The 25,228-nt window shown below is 46.4% G+C and overlaps 1 long non-coding RNA gene across 1 annotated transcript; it reads left to right on the top strand.

The window, feature by feature from the left end:
• Positions 1–15,820: 15,820 nt before the first annotated feature.
• Positions 15,821–20,562, top strand: LOC130106807 (uncharacterized). Its single transcript, XR_008809769.1, has 3 exons — positions 15,821–15,900; positions 20,340–20,396; positions 20,550–20,562. It is a non-coding gene; the product is annotated as an uncharacterized LOC130106807 (long non-coding RNA).
• The last annotated feature ends 4,666 nt before the right edge of the window (positions 20,563–25,228 follow it).

The raw sequence follows: 25,228 nt of genomic DNA, 5'->3' as shown, positions 1-25,228 counted from the left end.
GGCTATGTGTCGATTACAGGAAACTCAACTCAAAGACAAGACGTGATGCATTCCCGCTCCCGAGAATTGATGAGAGTTTTGATGCGCTGAGAGGGGCAAAGTTCTTTTCGACCATAGATCTGGCAAGCGGATACCACCAGGTAGCTATGCATGAGAGAGATCGGACTAAGACTGCATTTACTACACCGTTTGGTCTGTATGAGTACGTGAGAATGCCTTTTGGTGTTTGTAACGCTCCAGCTACATTTCAGAGACTTATGCAAGTTACTATGAATGATCTCATTTTTCAGATACTCCTGGTCTACCTAGATGACATCTTGGTTTTTTCAGAGACATTTGAGCAGCATTTGGAGAGACTTGAGACTGTGTTTAAGAGACTGGCAGAGACGGGCCTTAAGGTGAAGTTGCAGAAGTGTGCTTTTCTACAACAGTCAGTAAAGTTTTTGGGTCATCAGGTGTCAGCAGAAGGTATAGGAACTGACCCCTCCAAGGTCTCTGCTGTTAAGAACTGGAAGGTCCCAACCACTGCCAAAGAGCTGCAGTCGTTCTTGGGTTTCTGTAGTTACTACAGGAGATTCATTTGAGGCTTCTCACAGATTGCCGGGCCACTGCATGACCTAGTCAACAAATGTTCAGGTGTGAAAAAAACAGGGAAAGTAGGTCACCAGTTTTGTAATATGTGGACACCAGAGTGTGACTCTTCCTTTGAGCAGTTAAAGGAAAAACTTACCTCTGCTCCCATTTTGGGTTTTGCCGATTTCACACAACCATTTGTAGTTGAGACAGATGCTAGTCAGCATGGATTAGGCGCTGTATTGTGTCAGCAGCAAGGTGACACCAGACGTGTCCTAGCATATGCTAGCCGCAGACTACGCCTGGTTGAGAAGAATGACCGAAATTGTAGTAGCATGAAGTTGGAGTTGCTTGCCTTTAAATGGGCAGTTGCTGAAAAATTCAGGGGTTACTTACTTGGTTCAAAGTTTGTTGTCCTGACTGATAACAATCCCCTCTGCCACCTCAAGACAGCCAAGTTAGGTGCTATAGAGCAGAGGTGGGTAGCGCAACTGTCTGTTTTTGAGTTCGAGGTTAAGTACCGTCCTGGTTGCAGTAATGCCGCCGCAGATGCTCTCTCTAGGCAGGAGTTTGCAGGGGAGCCTGAAACAGACCCTGACTCGGATTTTGACGACTGTATCACTGTGTGTAACCTGATTGAGCGAGGAACAGTTCTGGATCCTGGTCTTGTCTCTAGAGGTCTGGAGTGTTACAAAGTGAGACAGATCCGTGCTGGGGAGTCGAGGTCTGGTGAGACAGGTACTAAACAGGGCAACACCCCCACACTGCCAGGTTATACCAGAGAGGAGCTGGTAGGTTTTCAGGCCGGTGACCCCACCCTAAAAGAGTTTAGGGCATTTTGGGATCGGGGGAGGAGGCCATGTCCCAGAGAGAGAGCAGCCCTTTCTAGTCAAGTGAAAAGATTGTTGAAACAATTGAGATGCATACAACAATGAGAAGGGTTGTTGTACAGGGTTATCACAGACCCACGTCATAGAGAAGTGTGGCAGTTACTCGTGCCTAGTTGTTTGAGGGACCAAGTTCTAGAAAATGTACATAACAACATGGGACATCAGGGCATAGAGCGCACTGTAAACTTGCTAAGAGGGAGGTGTTTTTGGGTAGGGCTATGCGAGGATGTTGAAAGCTGGGTTAAAAACTGCGAGCGGTGCATTTTGACCAAGATGCCTCAGCCAAAAATCCATGCTCCAGTTCAGGCATTCCTGGCCTCCCGACCTCTAGAAGTGGTGGCTGTTGATTTTACAGTGTTGGAGGCAGCTTCAGATGGCCGTGAAAATGTCCTTGTTGTGACCGATGTGTTTACAAAGTTCACACAAGCGTATGCTACCAAAGACCAGAAGGCTGACACTACAGCTAAAGTTTTGCTCAGGGAGTGGTTCATGAAATATGGGGTCCCAGAGAGACTGCACTCAGACCAAGGTCGAAATTTCGAGAGTGAAATTATAGCAGAGCTGTGCAAACTCTATGGGGTTAAAAAGACACGGACAACTCCCTACAGGCCACAGGGAAACGGTCAGTGTGAAAGATACAATCGCACACTCCATGACTTGTTAAGGACACTCCCACCAGAGAAAAAAAAGCGTTGGCCAGAGCATCTGTCTGAAGTAGTATATGCCTATAATGTCACTCCTCATTCCACCACAGGGTACTCGCCTTATTATTTGCTTTTCGGGGTACAGCCACATCTCCCAGTAGATGCTTTATTAGGGCGTGAGTGTGTGTCAGACAGGAAACAGGATTGGTTGTCTGTTCATCAGGAGAGACTCCGACAGGCACACGAGAGAGCCAGAGAGTACTCAGAGCAGAAGGCAGCTGAGAGGATCTCACTGCAAAATGAGAAGGTGTATTGTCCTCCTGTGGACATTGGTCAGTTGGTTTTCCTACGTCACAGACCCCCAGGTAGACATAAGATTCAGGACACATGGACCTCAACAGTCTACAAGGTAGTTGACATCCAGGGTACCACACACACTGTTGAACCTTTTGAGGGAGGTCCCATTAAAAGAGTTCATAGGTCAGAGTTGCGACCTTGTGCAAAACCAGTTCCCAAACCAAGAACTAGAACTAGGTTACAGACCACTACACAGCCTGTAGCTGAGGATGAGCCTGAGTCACCTGAGGCTGATTTTGTTATTGTTGAGGAAGTCATCCCTCGCCGGCTTGTGCAAGTACCTAGCCTGCCTCTTGCAGCAGAAAGTGTTAGTTTACATGTGACAGCACCCACAGATGAGAGTGACGGTGAAGGACCTGAGGAAGGTTATTCAGATATGAGAAATTGTGGCACAGAAACAATGTGTTAATGATGTGCATCCAGACGTTAGCGACAGTGACTTGCCCATTATTGAAAACAGGGACAGGCCCGCACTAACAGATGATGCTGGTGGAGCAGGACGTAGAACCTATGCACCTAAACCTGCCATTAGGAAAAGCAAGCGGGAAATGGCTGGATCTCATTCAAACCCATTTCATCTGCCAAAGTCAGCCTGTAATGCAGTCTCAGTCAGCACAGACATGGTCTCTAAGGTTTTGACAAGCCTGGGTGCTGCTCTCTTTGAAAAGGCCTTGCAGGGAGTATTTGAGTCAGTTCATGTTTCGTAGTCACCGAGGACATTGGCTATATTTGCAGGGGAGTATGTAGCCGGGTGGTAAATCTGTTAAATATGTTAAATGATTTTCCACTTAAATTTAGTATAGTTTAACTGTTAATATATGTAATTGTTACACTGTCAAGCCATGTAAAATGTCATTTGATGTATTTAAATTGTGAAGCAGATTGAGAGTGTATTTTTATAGTTTTGGTTGTCATTGCATGTTTTGACCAGTAAGTGGCAGTGTTGCGGACTTTTATTGTAACTCCGTGCAAGTCATCCAAGTGCATCTTGGGTACTCTTTCTGCAAGTTATCCAAGTGCATCTTGGGTATTCTTTCTTTTTTTCTTGTGTGGAGCACCTGAAGATTGCGGTGTGACGGTGCTCTGACTCCGCAGTAAGTAAGGGTAAATATCTTGTGAAATATACCTGTAACATTATTCCAAACAATATTGTATGTCGGTAATTTGACAAGATGGTTTGATTTAGACGCTACTGGAGTTGATGTTCGGGGATTTTTGGCGCGAGCCGTCGACCACTGTTCGCCATTGCAGGCATGACAAGGTAATGTTGGCGTGCATAAAGCCACACCATGCCATTGTATTTGGGATGTAAAGGTTTTATATGCATTTTAACTCTGTTTAAAGGTAACTGACAGAGTGAGAAGTTGCGCGATCTTCAGGAAGTTCCACATGTCTTTGTTAAACCCTGTTTAACATACATAGTCCACTGCCGTATTTTGCACCGTATGTTGTATGTTGTTGTGGTGGACACGTATTGGGGAGAGAATTCAACCCAGGAACTAAGGGTTAAGTCATGGTTGCCCTGGCAGGTTAACGCAGGGTTAAGTTATGGTTGTCCAGCTAGTTTTCTGGTTATTCTTACCACCTCCGCTCAGTCGAGCTGTGGTTTGGTTGTCTCTCTGATTTACCGTGGATTAAAGAAAGTTGCCTACACGGCTAAAGTGTGAACCTACGGTCTTCTCCGTTCCTTCGGCTCTACACTGGTGACCCCGACGTCGGTTTTCGGATAAGTTTTCTGAAACCACACACATTATGGCTACGAACGCCGTTGCAATGAAACTGCCGGAGTTTTGGGAGTCTTCCGCGGCTACATGGTTCGCGCAGGCTGAGGCACAGTTAGCGCTCAGAGACATAACAGCAGACGAGACCAGGTACTACTATGTAGTGGCAGCGCTGGGGGGCGCTACGGCATCCAGGATAAGCGGTTTCATAACCAACCCACCGGCCGATGGTAAATACGCCGCACTTAAACATCTCCTCCTTGAAACTTTTGAACTGTCAGCAACGGAGAGAGCACGTCGCCTCTTCGCAATTCAGGGCTTGGGAGATGGCAAACCATCGGAGCTAATGAGCAGGATGTTAAACCTACTGGGTCAAGAAAAGCCATGTTTCCTGTTTATGGAGCTGTTTCTGCGCAACATGCCGCCCCACGTCCAGACTGCGCTCGCTAACTCCACCATCACTGATCCCCGTGAGCTGGCAAAGGAGGCTGACCGATTCTTCGTCGCTACACAACGTTCCTCCCATGCCGGGGTGCTGGCTCCTACCTTCACTGGCCCCCCGCCGACATCGCGGGCCTGGCCCTACGGTGGCGCCACAGCATCAGACCGCTACAAGCCCTCTGGACTCTGTAGGTACCACGCTCGATTTGGTGCGAAAGCTAAACGGTGCCGTTCCCCCTGCAACTACAGGCCGACGGGAAACGAGAGGGCCAACACTCAGTAGTGGCCATGAGTGTTGGCGATACGAGCAGGCTACTCTTCATCCTCGACACCATCTCCGGTCGGCGATTTCTTTGTGACACGGGCGCACAGAGAAGCGTGCTCCCTGCTACTGACGTCGACATCATGGGCGGGGAGCGGGGCCCCCAGTTGGCGACGGCTGACGGCAGCCCTATCCACACCTACGGCGTGCGGTCTGTAGAACTGTGTTTTGGTGGACAACGTTTCACGTGGGAGTTCGTCATGGCCAATGTAACGCTTCCCCTCCTCGGAGCTGATTTTTTGTGCGCTTACGGTTTGCTAGTGGACATTCAGAACAGCCGTCTGGTCGATGCCTTAACCTTCTCCTCCTTCGCATGTACGCGGAGGGAAGCGGCCTATGCAGGTCTAGCCAACTCTCTCTCAGAGGCAGACAAGTTCAACCGCCTCCTCGCTGAGTTCCCTGACCTCACCCAGCCTACCTTCTCTGCACCCACCGCTAAGCATGGGGTGGAGAATCACATTGCTACGAAGGGGCCCCCGGTCTACGCCAGAGCCAGGCGTCTCGACCCCGCCAAACTTGCCATTGCCAAGTCTGAGTTCGAGCACCTGGAACGCATGGGGATCATCCGCCGCTCTGACAGCCCGTGGGCGTCCCCACTCCACATCGTCGCTAAGCCTGATGGAGGTTGGCGCCCATGCGGGGACTACCGCCGACTAAATGACGCCACCACGCTCGACCGCTATCCTGTCCCGCATATCCAGGACTTTTCTGCAAACCTGTCTGGCAAATGCGTCTTCTCAAAAGTCGACCTGGTCCGTGGTTATCATCAAGTTCCCGTGCACCCCTCAGACATCCCCAAGACAGCGGTGACTACCCCATTCGGCCTATTTGAATTCCTACGAATGCCATTTGGACTCAAAAACACGGCCCAGTCCTTTCAGCGGCTGATGGATTCAGTGCTCCGTGGCCTTCCTTTCATCTTCGTCTATTTGGACGACATACTCATCGCCAGCGCCTCCGAGGAAGAACACCTGTCCCATCTTCATGCCCTCTTCACATGCCTCAGCCAGCATGGGCTGATCGTCAACCCGGCGAAGTGCCGGTTCGGGCTGACAGCCATTGATTTCCTCGGGCACCGCATCACTGGGGACGGGGCAGTCCCCCTGCCCTCAAAGGTGGAAGCGGTGGCGGCCTTTCCGCGCCCCCAAACAGCTCGTGCGCTCAGGGAGTTCATCGGGATGGTGACATTCTACCACCGCTTCATTCCCCGAGCCGCCTTTATCATCCGGCCACTGTACGAGGCGCTGAAAGGCATGTCCCCCAACCAGGCGGTCGACTGGACAGCAGAGCGGGACCGTGCGTTCACCGAGACTAAAGCTGCGCTCTCCCAGGCTACCCTGCTAGCGCATCCTTCACCTACAGCGCCTATTTCCATAACCACGGATGCATCGGACTATGCTGTTGGTGCGGTTCACGAACAGTGGGTGGGGGGGGCTTGGCAGCCTTTGGCCTTTTTCAGTCGCCAGCTTACACCCCGAGAGCGCAAGTATAGTACTTTTGACAGGGAACTCCTCGGTCTCTGGCTCGCCGTCCGGCATTTCCGTTTCCTGCTAGAGGGCCGCGAGTTTACTGCGTACGTGGACCACAAGCCCCTCACGTTTGCCATGTCCAAGACGGCCGAGCCATGGTCCGCTCGCCAGCAGCGACAACTCTCCTACATTTCGGAATTCACTACCGACATCCAGCACGTCGCTGGTAAGTCTAACCAGGTAGCTGACTGCCTCTCTAGGGCAGGGATTGGAGCGGTCCACCTAGGCCTGGACTATGCACAGATGGCTGCTGACCAGGCCACGGACCCGAGCATCCTCCGTCTCCGGGCCTCCGACACGGGGCTCCGCCTGCAGGACGTTCCTTTCAGCGACACAGGTGTCACCCTCCTGTGTGACGTCTCCACAAGACAGCCCAGGCCCATCGTCCCGCACAGCTGGAGACGCCCCGTATTTGAAGCTGTGCACGGCCTCTCTCATCCAGGCGGTAAGCCATCCGTGCGCCTGACCTCTGCTAAGTTTGTGTGGGAGGGACTTAAGAGAGACGTGAAAGCGTGGGCCGACTCGTGTGTTGCCTGTCAGCGGGCTAAGATACACCGCCACATTAAGGCGCCCCTGGAACGCTTCGCAGTGCCGGAGAGACGATTTGACCATGTCCACGTCGACCTGGTTGGTCCCCTACCCCCCTCCCATGGGTTCACCTACCTCTTCACTGTGGTGGACAGGACTACGCGCTGGCCTGAAGCTGTTCCCCTGGCATCCACGACGTCTTCTGATGTGGCCCGGGCTTTTATTGGGTCGTGGGTCTCACGTTTCGGTACGCCTTCCGACCTTTCATCTGACCGCGGGCTACAGTTTACCTCAGAGCTATGGAATGCTGTGGGTGAGGCTCTGGGCGTCAAGCTTCATCGCACTACCGCCTACCACCCTCAGGCGAACGGCCTATGTGAGCGCTTCCACCGGTCCATGAAGGCTGCGCTTCGGGCTACTCTCAAGGACTGCAACTGGGTCGACAAGCTCCCATGGGTCATGCTGGGCCTGCGGACCGCCCCGAAGGAAGACCTACAAGCCTCCTCTGCGGAGCTGGTGTACGGCACGCCGCTGCGAGTCCCAGGCGATTTCATGCCCAATGCAACGCGTCCCTGGTCAGCTGTGGACCAACGAGCCTCCTTGCTGGACGGGGTCAGAGCTTTCACACCCGTCCCTACCGCCCAACACGGCGCTCCGGTGTCCCAGGTGCCCCCAGGTCTGCAGTCAGCGGACTACGTGTTCATCCGTCACGACGCACACCGCCCCCCTCTGCAACCCCCTTATGACGGCCCCTTCCGCGTCCTGGAACGGGGAACTAAGCACCTGGTGGTGGATTTTGGGGGCACGGCCGAGCATGTTTCAGTGGACCGAGTTAAACCCGCACACCTGGACTTGACGCAGCCGTTGGAGTTAGCCCAACCTCCTCGTCGCGGTCGTCCCCCGGCTCCGCCTCCTCCCCCCGTGGAGGCCCGAGCTGCCTCTTCTGCTCCTCAGGCCGACCTCCACAGGCCCGCGTCAATGCCTCCCACAGACACTCCGGCCCCTGTTATCCGGAGCCGCCGCGGACGGCCTGTCGTCCACCCGCGCCTGCCTGACTTCGATTACTAGGGCGAATTCTGGGGGGGCTCATGTGGTGGACACGTATTGGGGACAGAATTCAACCCAGGAACTAAGGGTTAAGTCATGGTTGCCCTGGCAGGTTAACGCAGGGTTAAGTTATGGTTGTCCAGCCAGTTTTCTGGTTATTCTTGCCACCTCCGCTCAGTCGAGCTGTGGTTTGGTTGTCTCTGATTTACCGTGGATTAAAGAAAGTTGCCTACACGGCTAAAGTGTGAACCTACGGTCTTCTCCGTTCCTTCGGCTCTACATTGTATTTATTTTCCTTTTAAAATCTTTTCTGTTAAACTTGCCACATCTGTGAACATTTATGAGCTGTTTGCTCGAAAGACACAGGAATTTATGCACTCAGTAAAACGATCTGCATTCGAAGGTTCAAACAATAAAATTAAAGCTACAAGAACCCCGGAAGTAATTGTGTCCTGTGTGGTATCTAATTCCACGGGCTACATAAGAAAAGAAAATGACAGAAACGTAAGGTAGAAAATACAAAAAAGAGGCAGAAAACGCAGAGAAGGTATACGGTGCTTGGCTTAACGTTCGGGCAGCAGAACACTTTGGAGGATGCTGTGGATAGCAATGAAGCTAGCACATCCACCACATGTGCTGACTCAGCAGCAGAGGATACCGGAGCGGACAGCGACTGCGGCGCTCATGCTAGCACCTCCACCGCTATCGAGAATGCAAACGACCACCGAGAATCTGTGGAGGAAGAGGGAAGTCACGGAAGTGATGGGGAGCGTGAGTTGGACTTATTTGATCCTGCACAGTGGCCAGACAGAATGCAGGATGATGACGTCAGAACGGACATAGAAATAAACCACTGCAGGTCACCGATTTTGATTTCCCTAAAACGGATGGCCGTCGTTTCACACCAGCTAATTACACCAGGACAGTCGCTGCCCTAAAAGCACCTCGGCCATGGTTAGTCTACTCAAAGTCTGCCAATGCCGTCTTCTGTTTCTGTTGTAAGTTGTTTGGAACTGACAAAGGGATCTTCACTACTGGTTTTTCAAACTGGGTCAAGTTATCAACGAGACTGACTGAACACGAGAATTATCGATCTCCTCTTGAGAACTTTTCAAAGTGGGAAACTCTGGAATTCGCTCTGGCTGCTGGTACAACGACTGACAGCCACCAGCAAGCAGAGCTTCTCAGTGAGAGGCAACGGTGGCATGAAGTGCTTAGCAGAATGTCGGATTGCATCATGTTTCTTGCATTACAAAACCTTGCAGTTAGAGGAAGTGTCGATCGCCTTTACCAAGAAAACAACGGCAATTAATATGATGCGCCATTAGCACGACATGTCAATCATTCCAAGACTACCCACTACCTCAGCAAAAACATTCAACATGAGTTCATTGGACTCCTAGCTGAGGCAGTGTTGGAAAACATCGTGCAGAAGGTCAAAACAGGAGGATATTACAGCATCATGATGGACTGCACACCAGATGTGTCGCACAAAGAACAGCTCTCTCTCGTTTTGCGATATGTTACAACAGACCAGAAGGTAGAGGTGCATGAGAGCTTTTTTGAATTCATTGCTGTGAAAAGCACAACGGGCGAAGCACTTGCAGACACACTGCTGGGAAGGCTGGCTAAATATGGCATTAACATTGATGATTGCAGGGGACAATGTTTCCATAACGGGGCCAACATGAGGGCTGTGCACAGGGGAGTACAAGCAAGGGTGAAGCAGGTTAACAAGCGGGCTTTCTTTGTGCCCTGTTGCCCTCACAACTTGAATCTGGCCATTGAACATGCAGCCGAGTCCTCGAACGAGGCCAATGTCATGTATGAAACACTAATACTGTTCTAAACTGTTTAAGTAGATAACTGGAAAGTGCACACGGCAGACTTATGACAGTAACGTAGTATATTTATTATTACGCTGTAACAACCTAGCTATCCCGAGTAGAGCGGAGTACCAAGAGAACGCCCTGGTGGCGATTCTGCCTTATATACGCTTCAGGAACAACCAATAGCTGACCTCCACCTCATTCAGCACCAATCACATTGATCTGTGCACATTCAAAACCAACCAACCCACACTGGTTAATATTCTGTGTTGGGAACACCACAGCTCCTCCCCTGTAAATTCAAACTTCATTTTTTTTCTAGGGTTCTAACATATCCTTTTTGCTCTTAAGCTCATAACCATGTACAGTATTTCTTCAACAGTAACCATACATTACATTACAGATTTCTTTTCTTTTTTCTTTTTTTTTTCAATAACCAATCTGCATGTCAGTCACAAGTTCAGTCTATCAGGAGGACGTCTGTCTCTCACAGGTCGAGTGTTCCTTTCCACAACTGGCGGTGGTGGTTCTACAGGTCGTTCTTCCACAACCTGTGGTTCAGGATGTTCTGACACATCAGTGTCTGCATTGAAATCATCAATCTCCCCAGAAGCTCCATCACAAGAGTCCATTTGAGTCTGATCTGGATTTCCCTTGACACCCAACATCTGGTTCACATGTCTTTTCACACAAGTTCCATTTACTTCAACACTGTATGTGACAGGACCCAACACTTCACTTATAACCCCATTCAACCATTTCTCCCCTCCCCTGTAATTTTTTACCAACACGTGTTGACCAACCTTAAAAGACCTAACACAGGGAAGATTTGGTTCAGACTCGGTCTGCATTCTCTGAGAGAACTTTGGTTTGATAAGACACAACCTGGTTCGCACCTGTCTTCTCAGAAATAGCTCAGCTGGGGTCTTTCCTGTCTTAGTATGGGGTGTGTTTCTGTACCCAATCAGAAAATTTGCTACACAGTGCTCAAGCGTCATACCACCAATGGCTCTACTCTTTGCAAGGGATTTCTTAAGATTTTGGACCAATCTTTCAGCTAAACCATTACTTGCAGGATGGTATGCAGGTGACTTGATGTGTTTTACTCCATTTTTAGTCAAAAATGACTCAAACTCTTGCGATACGAACTGAGGTCAGTTATCAGTTACAACCTCTTTAGGCAACCCATAAGCTGCAAATAATTTTCTCATTGCTTCAATTGTCTTAGATGAAGTAGTAGTGGTCATGGGAACTATCTCTGGCCATCTAGCATAGGCATCCATCACTACTAAAAACATCTGCTTGTGGTCCTCAGCAAAATCAAGATGTACTCTTTCCCATGGACTCGAAGACCATTTCCATGTATGTCTCGGTGCCGTAGCAGGCATACTACGTTGCTGCTGACAAATAGTACACTGATTCACTTCACGTTCAATACTGTCATCTAATGTAGGCCACCAGAATAAACTTCTGGCGAGGGACTTCATTTTAACTATTCCCCAGTGGTGCTCATGTAATTCCGACAATAGCCTGTCTCTTAGTTTATCAGGCACTACCACACGGTAACCCCATAATAAACAATCATCCTCAATGCTAAGCTCTAATTTTCTCTGAAAATAAGGCTTCAGTGACTCATCCTGTACATGTTTAGGCCATCCAGTTAACACCAACTGTTTAACCACTCTTAACACAGGATCTCTGTCTGTTTCTTTGGCTATTTCTCTAGCAGTAAGAGGTAAGTCTGCCAGGTAAGACACTCTGTAAATTGGGTTTGACACCACATCTACATCAGGCTTCACAGGTAATCTTGATAAAGCATCAGCATTGCTATGCTGCTCTGACTTCTTGTACTGGATTTCATATGTATACGCTGCCAAAATTAGAGCCCACCTTTGTAATCTAGCGGCGGCCAGTGTTGGCACACCTGTTTTAGGCCCCAGAATTTTCAACAGTGGCTTGTGGTCTGTCAATAACAAGAATTTCCTTCCATAAAGATACTCATGGAATTTCATAACTCCAAAAACAAGACCCAGTGCCTCTTTTTCCAGTTGAGAGTAATTCTGTTCTGTTTTAGTTAACATTCTGGATGCAAATGCGATAGGTCTCTCACTTCCATCTTTCATTTTGTGGCTGATTACAGCACCAACTCCATAAGGAGAAGCATCACATGCTAGTATGATATGTAACTCTGCATCAAAATGTACTAACAATTTATCTGACTGAAGAGACTTCTTTGCACTATCAAATGCACTTTGACATTTCTCTGACCATTCCCAGGTTGCATCTTTATACAGCAATGCTGTCATTGGATGAATCAGAGTAGATAGATTAGGGATAAACTTCCCATAGTAGTTTAACAGAGCTAAGAATGACCTGAGTTCAGTTACATTTTTCGGAACTGGAGCCCTCTGAATAGCATCTGTCTTTTCCTTCATTGTATGCCCCTGGCATCAATGACATGCCCTAAGTATGTAACGCTGTTCTGCATGAATGCACACTTCTCCCTTTTAACCCTGAGATTGTATGTTTCAAGTCTACTAAGCACCTCTTCCAAGTCAGTCAGGTGCCTTTCTGTATCTTTTCCAGTAATTAAGATGTCATCTAAATAACAGATGACCCCTTCCATGCCCTGAAGAACCTGATCCATAATCTTTTGAAAAATAGCAGGGGCACTAGCAACACCGTAGGGTAACCTATTGTAGTGATACAACCCTCTGTGTGTGTTGATAGTTAGGTATTGTCTTGAATTGTCCTCTAACAGAACTTGCTGATAAGCCTGCGACAAGTCTAATTTGGTAAACTGCTGACCTCCTGCTAGTTTAGCAAATAAATCTTGGGTTTTGGGTAGTGGATACTGTTCTACATTCAACCATGGATTGATGATGACCTTGTAGTCTCCACATATTCTCACACTATCATCCTTTTTAGGCACACAAACTATTGGAGCTGCCCACTCACTGTAATTAATGGATGAGATGACACCTTCAGCTTCCAATTTTGCCAGTTCTCTCTCTACGGCTTCTCTTAATGCATAAGGCATGTTTCTAGGCTTACAGAACTTGGGCACTGCATCTGGAACTACATGTAGTCTGGCTTCAATACCTTTTAACTTGCCTAGCTCAGGTTTGAACACTGATGCATGTCTGGCACACACATCATCCACTGTATCAGGAGTCACTCTGTTGACTCTTGACCAATCTAGCTTTAATTGACTTATCCAGTCTCTGCCCATTAATACAGGACCTCTTCCTTTCACGACTAGTAGTTCTAGCTTTTCTGAGCGTTTCTTGCATTTCACCTTTGCTGTGAATTTTCCTATCAACGGCAATTATTCCTCACTGTAGGTTTTCAGCACACAATTTGCAGGACTAAGTTTCACATCTTTGAACCTGCGTTTAAGTAGAGTTTCAGATATCACTGACACGGCTGCGCCAGTGTCTACCTCCATTTTCACCCTTGTACCATTTACACTGACATACACATAGTAGGGTTTCACAATGTCACCTTTACCCGTGTTCATTGCAAAAAGTTCGGCCCCTCCACTGTCCAATGTCTGACCAGTGTCAGTGTTCTGTACAGCATCCACCATGCACTTTGTCGGCACACAGCAGTCGTCTCTGGCACTGCAGAGCTGAGGCTGGATAGGATCTCCATCTGCCCGAAGACTGTGAGCCTTGCTCTGGTCCACGTGCTGGGGAGCGTTGCAACCAAGTCTTCCCTGCTGCTTGATAGCGCTGGAATTTGTACATGTCCTGTGCTTGGGAGCGTGGCAACATTCCAAATGCCTGGTCCCTTTCGATGCCTTGCCATAGCTTCCTTCTTTAGGGGAACGGCATGCTTTTGCGATGTGTCCCTTTTTCTTGCACTGGTGACACTCTGCGTCCTTGAACCTGCATTCATCCAGTCTGTGGCCTTTTCCATTGCAGCGATAGCAGGGCTTTCCATTGGCTGTAGACTTTACCGTAGCCTCTCTATGCTTTAGGGTAGCCTTCTTTTCCACCACATTAGCTTTATAGCCTTTCTGTGCAAACTGTTGCGCACTGTTGCCTTTTGTTACCTCAAAAGAAAGCGCCATTTCAACTGCGAGCTGTAATGTTAAGTCTTTTGTGTGAGCAGCATTGAGTAACTGATCTCTTAGCTCACTGCTCTTAACTCCACAGACCAACCTATCACGCAGTGCTTCATCTAAAAATGCTCCAAATTTGCATGTGGCTGCTAACTTTCTCAAACTTGCAATGTACTCACTTACTGTTTCGTTTTCCTTTTGGTTTCTTCCGTGAAACTTGCATCTCTCGGCAATAAAGTTGGTTTTCGGGATGTAGTGCTTTTCTAGCATTCCCACCAGTACTTCATATGTTTTACCCCATGGCTTATCTGGTGCACACAAATCCATCAGCAAGCTATGCGCCCTTTTTCCTACCACCGTAAGAAATACCGCTTTGGTTTTCTCCTCTCGAGTGTCCAATCCATCTGCTGCGAAGTACTGCTCTAACCGCTGGCGATAACTATCAAAGCTTTCCTCACTTTCCTCGAAGTGGAAATCTTCTGGCTTAGCGAATGCCATCTTCTGTTCGACGGTCCTTCCACTCACCGAACGTCTCTCTGGTTGTTCGTCGTTTACTTCTGCCTCGCTGGAGCTGCTTGACATGCGAACTCTGTGACTTCCAACTTAAACATCCCATCCTCGTCGCCAAACTGTGGTGTATGAAACACTAATACTGTTCAGACTTATGACAGTAACGTAATATATTTATTATTACGCTGTAACAACCTAGCTATCCCGAGTAGAGCGGAGTACCAAGAGAACGCCCTGGTGGCGATTCTGCCTTATATACTCTTCAGGAGCAACCAATAGCTGACCTCCACCTCATTCAGCACCAATCACATTTGAATGTGCACATTCAAAACCAACCAACCCACACTGGTTAATCTTCTGTGTTGGGAACACCACAATCATTAAAGAAAGTAAGTTCTTTGTACGTGAGAGCAGAGGATTATAATGGAGGTCAGGAGAGACGTCTTACAGACTGCTTTCACTACAGAGAAGTCTTTTTTCCTCTGTCACTGGTCACAGCGCTCTCTTTACAGTCCCACTAATACGAGTTTGGACTTGACTCTGTATCACACAGGATTATACACTGAACATGGAATAAAATGTACGAAAGAGTCTCTTCTAAACTCTGTTATTGATTTAAGGTTGTGTACTCCAGCTGAATAACAATTACACATCACAAACATAGAAGCGCTGCTTAAACAACAACGTATATTCAAAGAAAATGTGCTTTTTTACAGCCATAGAAAGATTTAAAGGTATCATGACGACTTGTACCAAGGTATCACAACAGACCATGTAAACCATTGATGACATAGATTCCAGGAAAAAGGTCTCTTGTCATGTGACCTCCTGTGAGATAAACGTCTCACCTGATTGGCTGAACTTAGACTGCATCTTGAGGATCATTTTGTATTCATGTCATAGATTGAAGGCCACAACTGATTCATTTTCCCCCCAGTGGATGTGTCCTCTGGTACATGCATTGACTGGTTCAGCCCAATACATGTCTTTTAAAGCAATCTGTTGACCTGGAACATATCTGAGGAACATGACCTTTGATTTATTGTTTTATGTCTTAGTGTTACTGTTGCAATAAGCATGTGTCATCATGTATAAAATAAGGATCAGACTACAGGTTGGTAATGGTTAATAATTAAGCCTTGGTTTATCATTTAATAGGAATCCACAATCAATCAAGGAGTCTTGAGCCACAAAAAGTAGGGAGTGATCTCCTGGTTAACCTCGCAGACGTGGATTTCATTGGTGAAGAGACCAGTCTTCTCAACAAAGGACTTTCCCTCATCCCAACCCCTTCTGCTAACCCCTTACAAAGTAAGGTTGAACTTTTCAAGTTTTTTCAGACTATGAAATTGCAGTACTTTGTTCATAAGGACAGAACGGGTTGGTGATGTAGACCTGACACGTGAGCCTGTGTTCAAAGTGGAGAGTACCTTCACAGCACCTGTAAGTAATGCAGCCATAGATACCTTCTGTAAACTAGTGGACAGAGACGGTGGATCCATGTATAATTCTGCTCCTCACAAAAAATGCTCTAGTTGTACTAAACCACAGTTGCTGGTACTTTCTTCATGTGTCCGTGTCCAGGGGCCCATTGTCTCATAACTCGCCTGTGTTCTGGGTTCACATTAATGAACATAACAGCGCGAGCCACAGACAAGACTCCACATCTCCGGTAGCGCAACATTTCAAGGAAGCCAAATATTTGACTTCTGATTTGAAATTTATTGGGATTGATAGAGTTTTTCCCACCTGTAGAAGTAACTGCACTAGCCAGAGTCTACTGGAAGGTGAAGCACGGTGGATTTTCTATTTGAAGACTCTGAGTCCATTTGGGCAGCACGGTGACGCAGTGGTTAACACGGTCGCCTTACAGCAAGAAGGTTCTGGGTTTGAGCCCTAGGGTAGTCCGACCCTGGGGGTCATCCTTGTCATGTTTCCTATAATGTAATTTAAAGGCCTGCTGACACCTATGATGGACACTGATTCTTGCTATGAGTGAATTTTTTACTCGGCTGAACATTTGACTTGTGTGCATGGTCTCTGCTTTCACGTTGACTGTATGTTTCCTCCCTATGATGATGATGATGATTACTATTATTATTATATATTAATTAGGTTTCACACATGCTGTGTTATCCCAATTGGGGTTGCGGGATGCTGGAGCCTATCCCAGCAGTCATCCCGCGACCCCGATTGAGATAAGTGGCTTGGATAATGGATGGATGGATGGATGGATGGATGGATGGATGGATGGATGGATGGATGGATGGATGGATAGATAGATGGATGGATGGACATGCTGTGTTTATTATTTGGAGCATGTCTCTTCAACAAAGCTGTGGAGGAAAGTGTTTGCCTAGTTTGGTTTAGGGACAGCGTTTGCGTGGTTCGTCCTCCAGTTAGGATTAGACTATTGACAGGTGTGTCTTTTTCCTGAGCGTTTGCTCTGAGGATGGTCTGAGAGCAAGAACGTGTTGCACTGGGGAGCACTCTGCACCCTGCTCTTTTTATGTAGTGAAAGTACTTTTCTCTGCGTCAGTATTTGATGGTGTGTGAGTTGGTTTTGGACTGACTGATCCATGATCATTAAATCTCATCATAACCTTCATCATCAGTATTCATGACTCCGGTTAACAGCTGTGCAGGACAGTCAGGATTTTACACGGTAATGTCATATGAGGAATAAAAAGAGTTTCCTACAAACATTTTAACATCTTCAGAGTGTGTTGAAGAGTTTTAACATTCAAATCAAAAACATTTGGTGGATCTGTCTTTTACCAAATACCATGTTATTGTCCAGGAGCAGACCAAACTGGTTTTCATTGGTTTAAAAGGCGGAGCAGCACTGGACAGAGGAGTGTTTCACAGTCATACATGTGAAGTGGAAGTTACAGTACATCAGAGTCTCGGGGTTGGTTTAGTCGAGACAACTCGTTTTGTCAGCAGAAACACACCCTCGGTTTCTTCAGATGAGACGACAGGTAGCAGGGGTGCTTCCTCTGAATTGGAGCGCCCCCCACCATCTGGGTGGAGGAGGTACAAAAGGGCAGAGTGCCAAATTAAAAGCATCACATAGGGTACCAGCAGACATGTCATTATAGTCAGTAATCATAACGGAAATGGATCCATCACACAGTATAATCTTCTAAGATAAGCAGCTTATGGACAAGATGTCGCATGAGGGGCCACAAATACAGCAGATATTATGCTGACAACAGACACAGCAAAACACAACAGACGGCCCATCAGAAAGTCAAGCCACCTTTCTATTCAGTCAGTGGTAGAGCTGTTACACACGGGCATGTCCACATACAGTGCATCCGGAAAGTCTTCACACCCTTTCACTTTCCCCACATTTTGTTATGTTACAGCCTTATTCCAAAATGGATTAAATTCCTTTTTTCCCTCATCAATCTACACACAATACCCCATAATGACAAAGTGAAAAAGGTTTTGTAGAAATTTTTGCAAATTTATTAAAAATAAAAAACTGAAATATTGCATGTACATAAGTATTCACACCCTTTGCTATGACACTCAAAATTGAGCTCCGATTCATCCTGTTTCCACTGATCATCCTTGAGATGTTTCTACATCTTGATTGGAGTCCACCTGTAGTAAATTCAATTGATTGGACATGATTTGGAAAGGCACACACCTGTCTATATAAGGCCCCACTGTTGACAGTGCATGTCAGGGCAGAAACCAAGCCATGAAGTCAAAGGAATTGTCTGTGGACCTCCGAGACAGGATTGTATCAAGGCACAGATCTGGGGAAGGGTACAAAAAATTTCTACAGCTTTGAAGGTCCTGAAGAGCACAGTGGTCTCCATCATTCGTAAATGGAAGAAGTTTGGATGTACCAGGACTCTCCCTAGAGCTGGCCGCCCAGGCAAACTGAGCAATTGGGGGAGAAGGGCCTTGGTCAGGGAGGTGACCAAGAACCCGATGGTCACTCTGACAGAGCTCCAGCGTTCCTCTGTGGAGATGGGAGAACCTTCCAGAAGGACAACCATCTCTGCAGCACTCCACCAATCAGGCCTTTATGGTAGAGTGGCCAGATGGAAGCCTCTGCTCAGTAAAAGGCACATGACAGCCCGCTTGGAGTTTGCCAGAAAGCACCTAAAGGACTCTCAGACCATGAGAAACAAGATTCTCTGGTTTGATGAAACCAAGATTGAACTCCTTGGCCTGAATGCCAAACGTCACGTCTGGAGGAAACCAGGCACCTCTCATCACCTTGCTAATACCATCCCTACAGTGACGCATGGTGGTGGCAGCATCATGCTGTGGGGATGTTTTTCAGCGGCAGAAACTGGGAGACTAGTCAGGATCAAGGGAAAGATGAATGGAGCAAAGTACAGAGAGATCCTTGATGAAAACCTGCTCCAGAGCGCTCAGGACCTCAGACTGGCGCGAAGGTTTACCTTTCAACACGACAACGACCTTAAGCACACAGCCAAGACAACGAAGGAATGGCTTCGGGACAAGTCTGTGAATGTCCTTGAGTGGCCCAGGCAGAGCCCAGACTTGAACCGCATTGAACATCTCTGGAAAGACCTGAAAATAGCTGTGCAGCGACGCTCCCCATCAAACCTTACAGAGCTCGAGAGGATCTGCAGAGAAGAATGGGAGAAGTACCCCAAATATAGGTGTGCCAAGCTTGTAGCTTCATACCCAAGAAGACTTCAGGCTGTAATCGCTGCCAAGGGTGCCTCAACCAAGTACTGAGTAAAGGGTGTGAATACTTATGTACATGCAATATTTCAGTTTTGTATTTTTAATAAATTTGCAAAAATTTCTACAAAACCTTTTTCGCGTTGTCATTATGGGGTATTGTGTGTAGATTGATGAGAAAAAAAAGGAATTTAATCCATTTTGGAATAAGGCTGTAACATAACAAAATGTGGGGAAAGTGAAGGGGTGTGAATACTTTCCAGATGCACTGTACATACAGATTCAGATCGGCGTAATACAGAACAGTACACATGTCGGCAGGCTGGTTTATAAGAAAGGTTTGAATGTGTGTTGTGCCATTGTGCGGTCAAGGTTGCCTGTGTGTGTGACGGTTTTAAGCTGGGATATCCTCATTTTGAAGCATCGTTTTGTGCGGCCAGCGTATAATTCCACACAGGGGCAGGTCACCACACACCACATGAGTGCAGCTGATGGACTGTGTGTACTTGAATGTGGGACCAGTGCAGGGTTGTGTTAAGTGTTGGCAGTTGACAGTGTTGTTGCATTGGACACATCTGCTGCATGTGTAGTTGTCTTGTAGTGAGAGCAGGGTGAGGGGTCAGGTTTTTGGACCGGCTGCACCAAGGTGTGTTTGATGGTGGGCGCTCGTGTGTGAGAGACGGGCAGGGTTTGCTCGGTGTCGGTGGAGCAGGGCTCCGTCTGGTGGACGGACCAGAGTCTCAGGACTGTTTGTCTGATCTGATCTGATTAAAGTCACGAAGCAGCGGCGGCGCGTGCTGTCTTTACACATCTTCTGTGATAGCAGGGTGGGTCTGGGTGTACGCTTGCTCTATAACAGAGTCTGCTTTCTGCCTCTAGGGGGCGACGTTTACGATGTGAAGACAGACAGAGACACTGTCATGTCATGTGTGAATAAACACCGTCTGTGAATCTGAAACATAGAAGCTGAATGTGTGAACAGAGAATAAATCATTCTGACCATGTTACAGAATGGATGTTTGAAACCTGCCCCCTCCCCCCCTCTGTCTGTCTGTCTGTCTCTCTCCTCGTCTCTTTATTATTTGTACTTTCACTTTGTGACCTCAGGGTAGAAATGTGTAACAGCAGGAGCAGTAAAAGTGGGTTGTAATCCACAGCAACACAACAGTCTCATAGTGGGATATTCTTCCATGACTTGGTTTTAGTGGCTCTCTGTTGCTGTTGACGTCTTCCTGCTTCATCTAGCGGACAATAAGAATAATGTAAGTGTGACTGGACTTTTCCACACTCACTCTGCTGTTTGAGACGACTCTTAATATCTGATGTTTCTGTTCAACACCTCGTCAGAATGAACAACTGTTAACACAGCAGTGTCTATGTGACCACGTTAACAGAAGCCGTTTGTTTAATGGCAGATTTGACTGAAACCGATTCAAGAGATTTGTCATCAAGAAAAGACGGAACAGAGACGAGGCCTGTTGATGAAGAACATTGTAGACCTCTAAACCACGAAGGAGCACTTTGAACGGTTTTAAGGCTCCATAGACATGTTGACTATGTTCATATATCAGACAAAACAATGTGTGAAACAACAGCAAACCATTTATCAAACCAGATCTGTCAACACAGAAACATGAGAGTTTACTGTTGCTCTGGTTTCCCCTCAGTAATAGACTTTATTATTATTTATTATATTCTGTACTCTGGCTGTGATTTTGTGTCATTGTAGACAGATTCTCATAACCACTGACTTTCTACCACAGCTACTGAATTTTAAATTGATAAAAGTTTCTCCACCTCACTTTCATTTCTGAGTTTTGAGGCTTTTCTTCAGTCCACCGTCCAAGATGTGATTCTTATCCTCTATCTAGTGGACACAGATAAACTAAACCACCTGACGTGTGGTTTGTCTGACACAGACTAGACCTGACCACTGGTTAGACTGGTCTGATGTCATTCTGACATTTCTAGACTTTGATACTGAAGTTATCAGGATGTGATCAAATGTCCACAGATATCCAGGACCCACCAAAGAGAATAAGAAGCATCTTCTCTCTGTGTGTCCTCTACTAATGAAGACAGAAGGTCTGTTTGACTTGATGTGGACCTGAGTTCACCAGGTAACAATCCTACCAGGAAACATATTAAATGTATGATGACTCGTCTCCCTCCTATTACTTTGTACTGTATAACTGTATAGTGGAGTTGTACCAGATGACGGTGGTAAAATCTTTCCAAATGTTTATTTGTTGCTTTCAGATCTGAATATTCATTGGCATTCATTACATCATGATTTCCAGCATTTCTGTCTGACTTTGGTGTTGAGATGAACATTTCATGAGAATGTTTTATGTGTTTTCCTTTCAGTGGTACCCAGACAGAACCAACAGCAGCCAACAGGCTATAGTGTGTTGTCTCTCCTCATTCTGTTGGTGAGTTGATCAGAAAGTCTCACAACTGCTCTGACAGCCCAGATAAGTTTGACTGAAGTACATTTTATCTACTGTTCATCTACTGAGTGTAAAAAAAACACTACTGCCTTCCAACACTGAGACCCACTCCCTTTAACACAACCACCTGTTAAACAGTCCAGGTCTCGACGGTCCACAAGGCTCCAAATCCTTCTTTCTGGATGTTTCTGGTCAGTCTGTTAGATGCAGACAGCAGGTGGTTCTAGTATTTTATACACTCAGTGTGTATGTGACATGTTACTAATATGAATGATGACAAGCCTACAAATAACTGATCCTCTAATGAAAATCTTATGGTGATGAATGTGTCCAACTAACACAGCATGTTGTGTGTGTTTATGTGAAGGTCTACACTCTGCTATGAATGTGTCTGAGGAGAGAGAGGAGGGAGGTCCTACCTCTAAAACCACTTTGTCTGGGGAACATGACAGCCAGACAAAAGCTAAGAGGTAAGATGAGGGTCTCTAACTGACCATGACTGGTCTCCATCTCAGAGCTCAGCAGTGATGCCATTATGACATCAGTCACAATCAACGGTCTGTTTGTGTTGTGTTGAAGCCCAATCCAGCAGGAGAGACCAGACTCCCCTGTACCCAGCTGTGTGTCCATCAAGAGAGACCACTCTATGGAAATACCTATTACATTCAAAGATAGACACCACTCTACTGAACAGAGGTGAGGTCTATGGTCACATCTATAGTGACTATTAGTTAAAACCAAAGTTCTTATTACCCTCTTGCATTGGAGGGATAATACTGTTCTTTTCACGTGTCCAATAACAATGTCCAAGTAAGATGTCCTCTTTGGGTGTGTGTTCCCATTTATCACAGCATGCTGGTTATTGAAACTTTTTATTGTGCTGATGTGGTGAATTGATGAGGGCAAGGTGATCCGAAATATTTCAAAATGAAATTTGTCTTTGTTCCAGTATTAAATTGTCTTCTTTATAGTAAGAACTGTGTTCTCCTGATACCCACTAGCATTTACATCCGTCCATCCATCCATTATCCAAACCACTTATCCTGCTCTCAGGGTCGTAGTGATACTGAAGCCTATCCCATTTTTCCTTTAACTTGTGACCTTGAAACCGCTGCCTATCACCTCAGCCATCACATTGTGAACACTTCCATCTAGTGTTCAAATTGTGACAGTGCAACAAAATAAACATTTTTCTATTTACATTCTTATATTTACACAACATGTGAAGTCCTCCTATAACAGGCACAAAATATAAAGATAGTAAAGTAAGTTTTTTCCAAATCGACTAGTCAGGTGGTTGTCTGGGTGAATAGTAAAATAGTGGCGACTTCCGGTTGGACGATGTAGTGGAAAGAGGTGTGGCGTTCGCCTCTCGTACAATTTCAGCGATTTTTGTTAATTATGGCTATATTTAAAGTCTACCTTTAGTGCAGTGGTTTGATTTAATCAGCTAATTTGCATCAAAATGACCACATCAACCTGAGTGAGCGGAAAAAGTCAGGCACAGCGGATTTCTTTGTTCTCCTAAGATGGGGCTAACATTAGCAAGAAGGCGACTGGGCCCCTCTCACGCTGGAGACGCTGATCATCGAGCTGGAAAAATCCAGGAAAAGCATGACTGCTGAACTCACAGCCAAGATGAACGAGGCTCTCGCCCAGTTTCATTCAGTTCTTGAATCCATTACCAGAACCGTGGGCAAACACACCTCTACTATATCGGAGACGGAAACTACCCTCTCGACTCACTCGGACAACTTTACAAGCCTGGAGCAAGAAGCCGTGCAGCTGCGGTCTAAGGTGGCTTCAATGACAGAAGAGCAAACTACACTTCAAGCAACTGTGGAGAATCTGATTTGTCGTTCAAAGCATCAGAACCCTCGGGTCTACCCGAGGGTATTGAACGCAAGGATTCGAGAAAATTCCTGGCAGATTTATTCAAGGAAGTCGTTGGGGCGCGCTGCCAGAATCTGGCCCTGATCTTGACCTGGCTCATCGCAGCATCGGACCAAAGCCTCGCCAAGGGTCTCACCCTGTGATAGTACGCTTTCGTCGACACACCGAAAAGGAGAGAGTGCTGCAGTGGGCAAAGGAACACCGCAATATTGTCTATCGAGGCCACAAAATCAAGTTTTATGAGGAGTTCAGCACTACAGTGGCGAGGAGGCGAACCGCTTTAAACGAGGTGAAATCCTCGCTCTCTCGGAAAGGCCTACATTTCTGCATGCTATACCCTACCCGGCTGCGCGTCACCTTCAATGGCGTGAATCATTTCTTTGACTCTCCCGAGCAAGCTGAGCAGTTCTACCAAAAATGCATACATAACTCGTGTACGACTGAAGCTAAGTAAGCATCATGGCCACAGATTTACTTGAGTTATATGGGTCTTTATTTTATCTCTCCTTGCTGGTGTAGCCCGTGGAATTAGATACCACACAGGACACAATTACTTCCGGGGTTCTTGTAGCTTTAATTTTATTGTTTGAACCTTCGAATGCAGATCGTTTTACTGAGTGTATACATTCCTGTGTCTTTCGAGCAAACAGCTCATAAATGTTCACAGATGTGGCAAGTTTAACAGAAAAGATTTTAAAAAAAGGGAAATAATAAATACAAAATACGGTGCAAAATACGGCAGTGGACTATGTACGTTAAACAGGGTTTAACAAAGACATGTGGAACTTCCTGAAGATCGCGCAACTTCTCACTCTGTCAGTTACCTTTAAACAGAATTAAAATGCATATAAAACCTTTACTACCCAAATACAATGGCATGGTGTGGCTTTATTCACGCCAACATTACCTTGTCATGCCTGCAATGGCGAACAGCGGTCGACGGCTCGCACCCAAAATCACCGAACATCAACTCCAGTAAGGTCTAAATCAAACCATCTTGTCAAATTACCGACATACAATATTGTTTGGAATAATGTTACAGGTATATTTCACAAGATATTTACCCTTACTTACTACGGAGTCAGAGCCTCGTCACACCGCAATCTTCAGGCGCTCCACACAAGAAAAAAAGAAAGAATACCCAAGATGCACTTGGATAACTTGCACGGAGTTACAATAAAAGTCCGCCACTGCCACTTACTGGTCAAAACACGCAATGACAACCAAAACTATAAAAATACACTCACAATCTGCCTCACAATTTAAATACATCAAATGACATTTTACATGGCTTGACAGTGTAACAATTACATATATTAACAGTTAAACTATACTAAATTTAAGTGGAAAATCATTTAACATATTTAACAGATTTACCACCCGGCTACACTGGTAAGACATGAATATAATGTCTAAACAGGCTGAGTAGGTTTGTTCTATTTTGCCTCTTAGTTGAATATGAGCAGTAGTTTAAGTCATGCACTGTTTGAATTACATATTATATATGATAGTGTTTTATTGTCCTTGCTTTATCGTCTTCTCTGTTGTTTTATATTACTGACGTTCTTGACCTGAGGCTTTGCTTAAATTGCGCAGCCTTTGTGCTGCTTACAAGGGTTAAACCTACTTCTACTTCCATCTAGCCTGTACGGGCCATCCACGGCATTAACTGTTTTCTGCGTTGTTGCATTTCTGCACTGTTTCATAGGAAATTGTCTATGTAAGGCATGTGTATGTGGCTATGCGGGATA

Source organism: Lampris incognitus, chromosome 1 (genome assembly GCF_029633865.1).
Source record: "Lampris incognitus isolate fLamInc1 chromosome 1, fLamInc1.hap2, whole genome shotgun sequence".
In the NCBI taxonomy this organism is placed as follows: Eukaryota; Metazoa; Chordata; class Actinopteri; order Lampriformes; family Lampridae; genus Lampris; species Lampris incognitus.
This window is presented reverse-complemented; position numbering and strand designations above follow the sequence as displayed.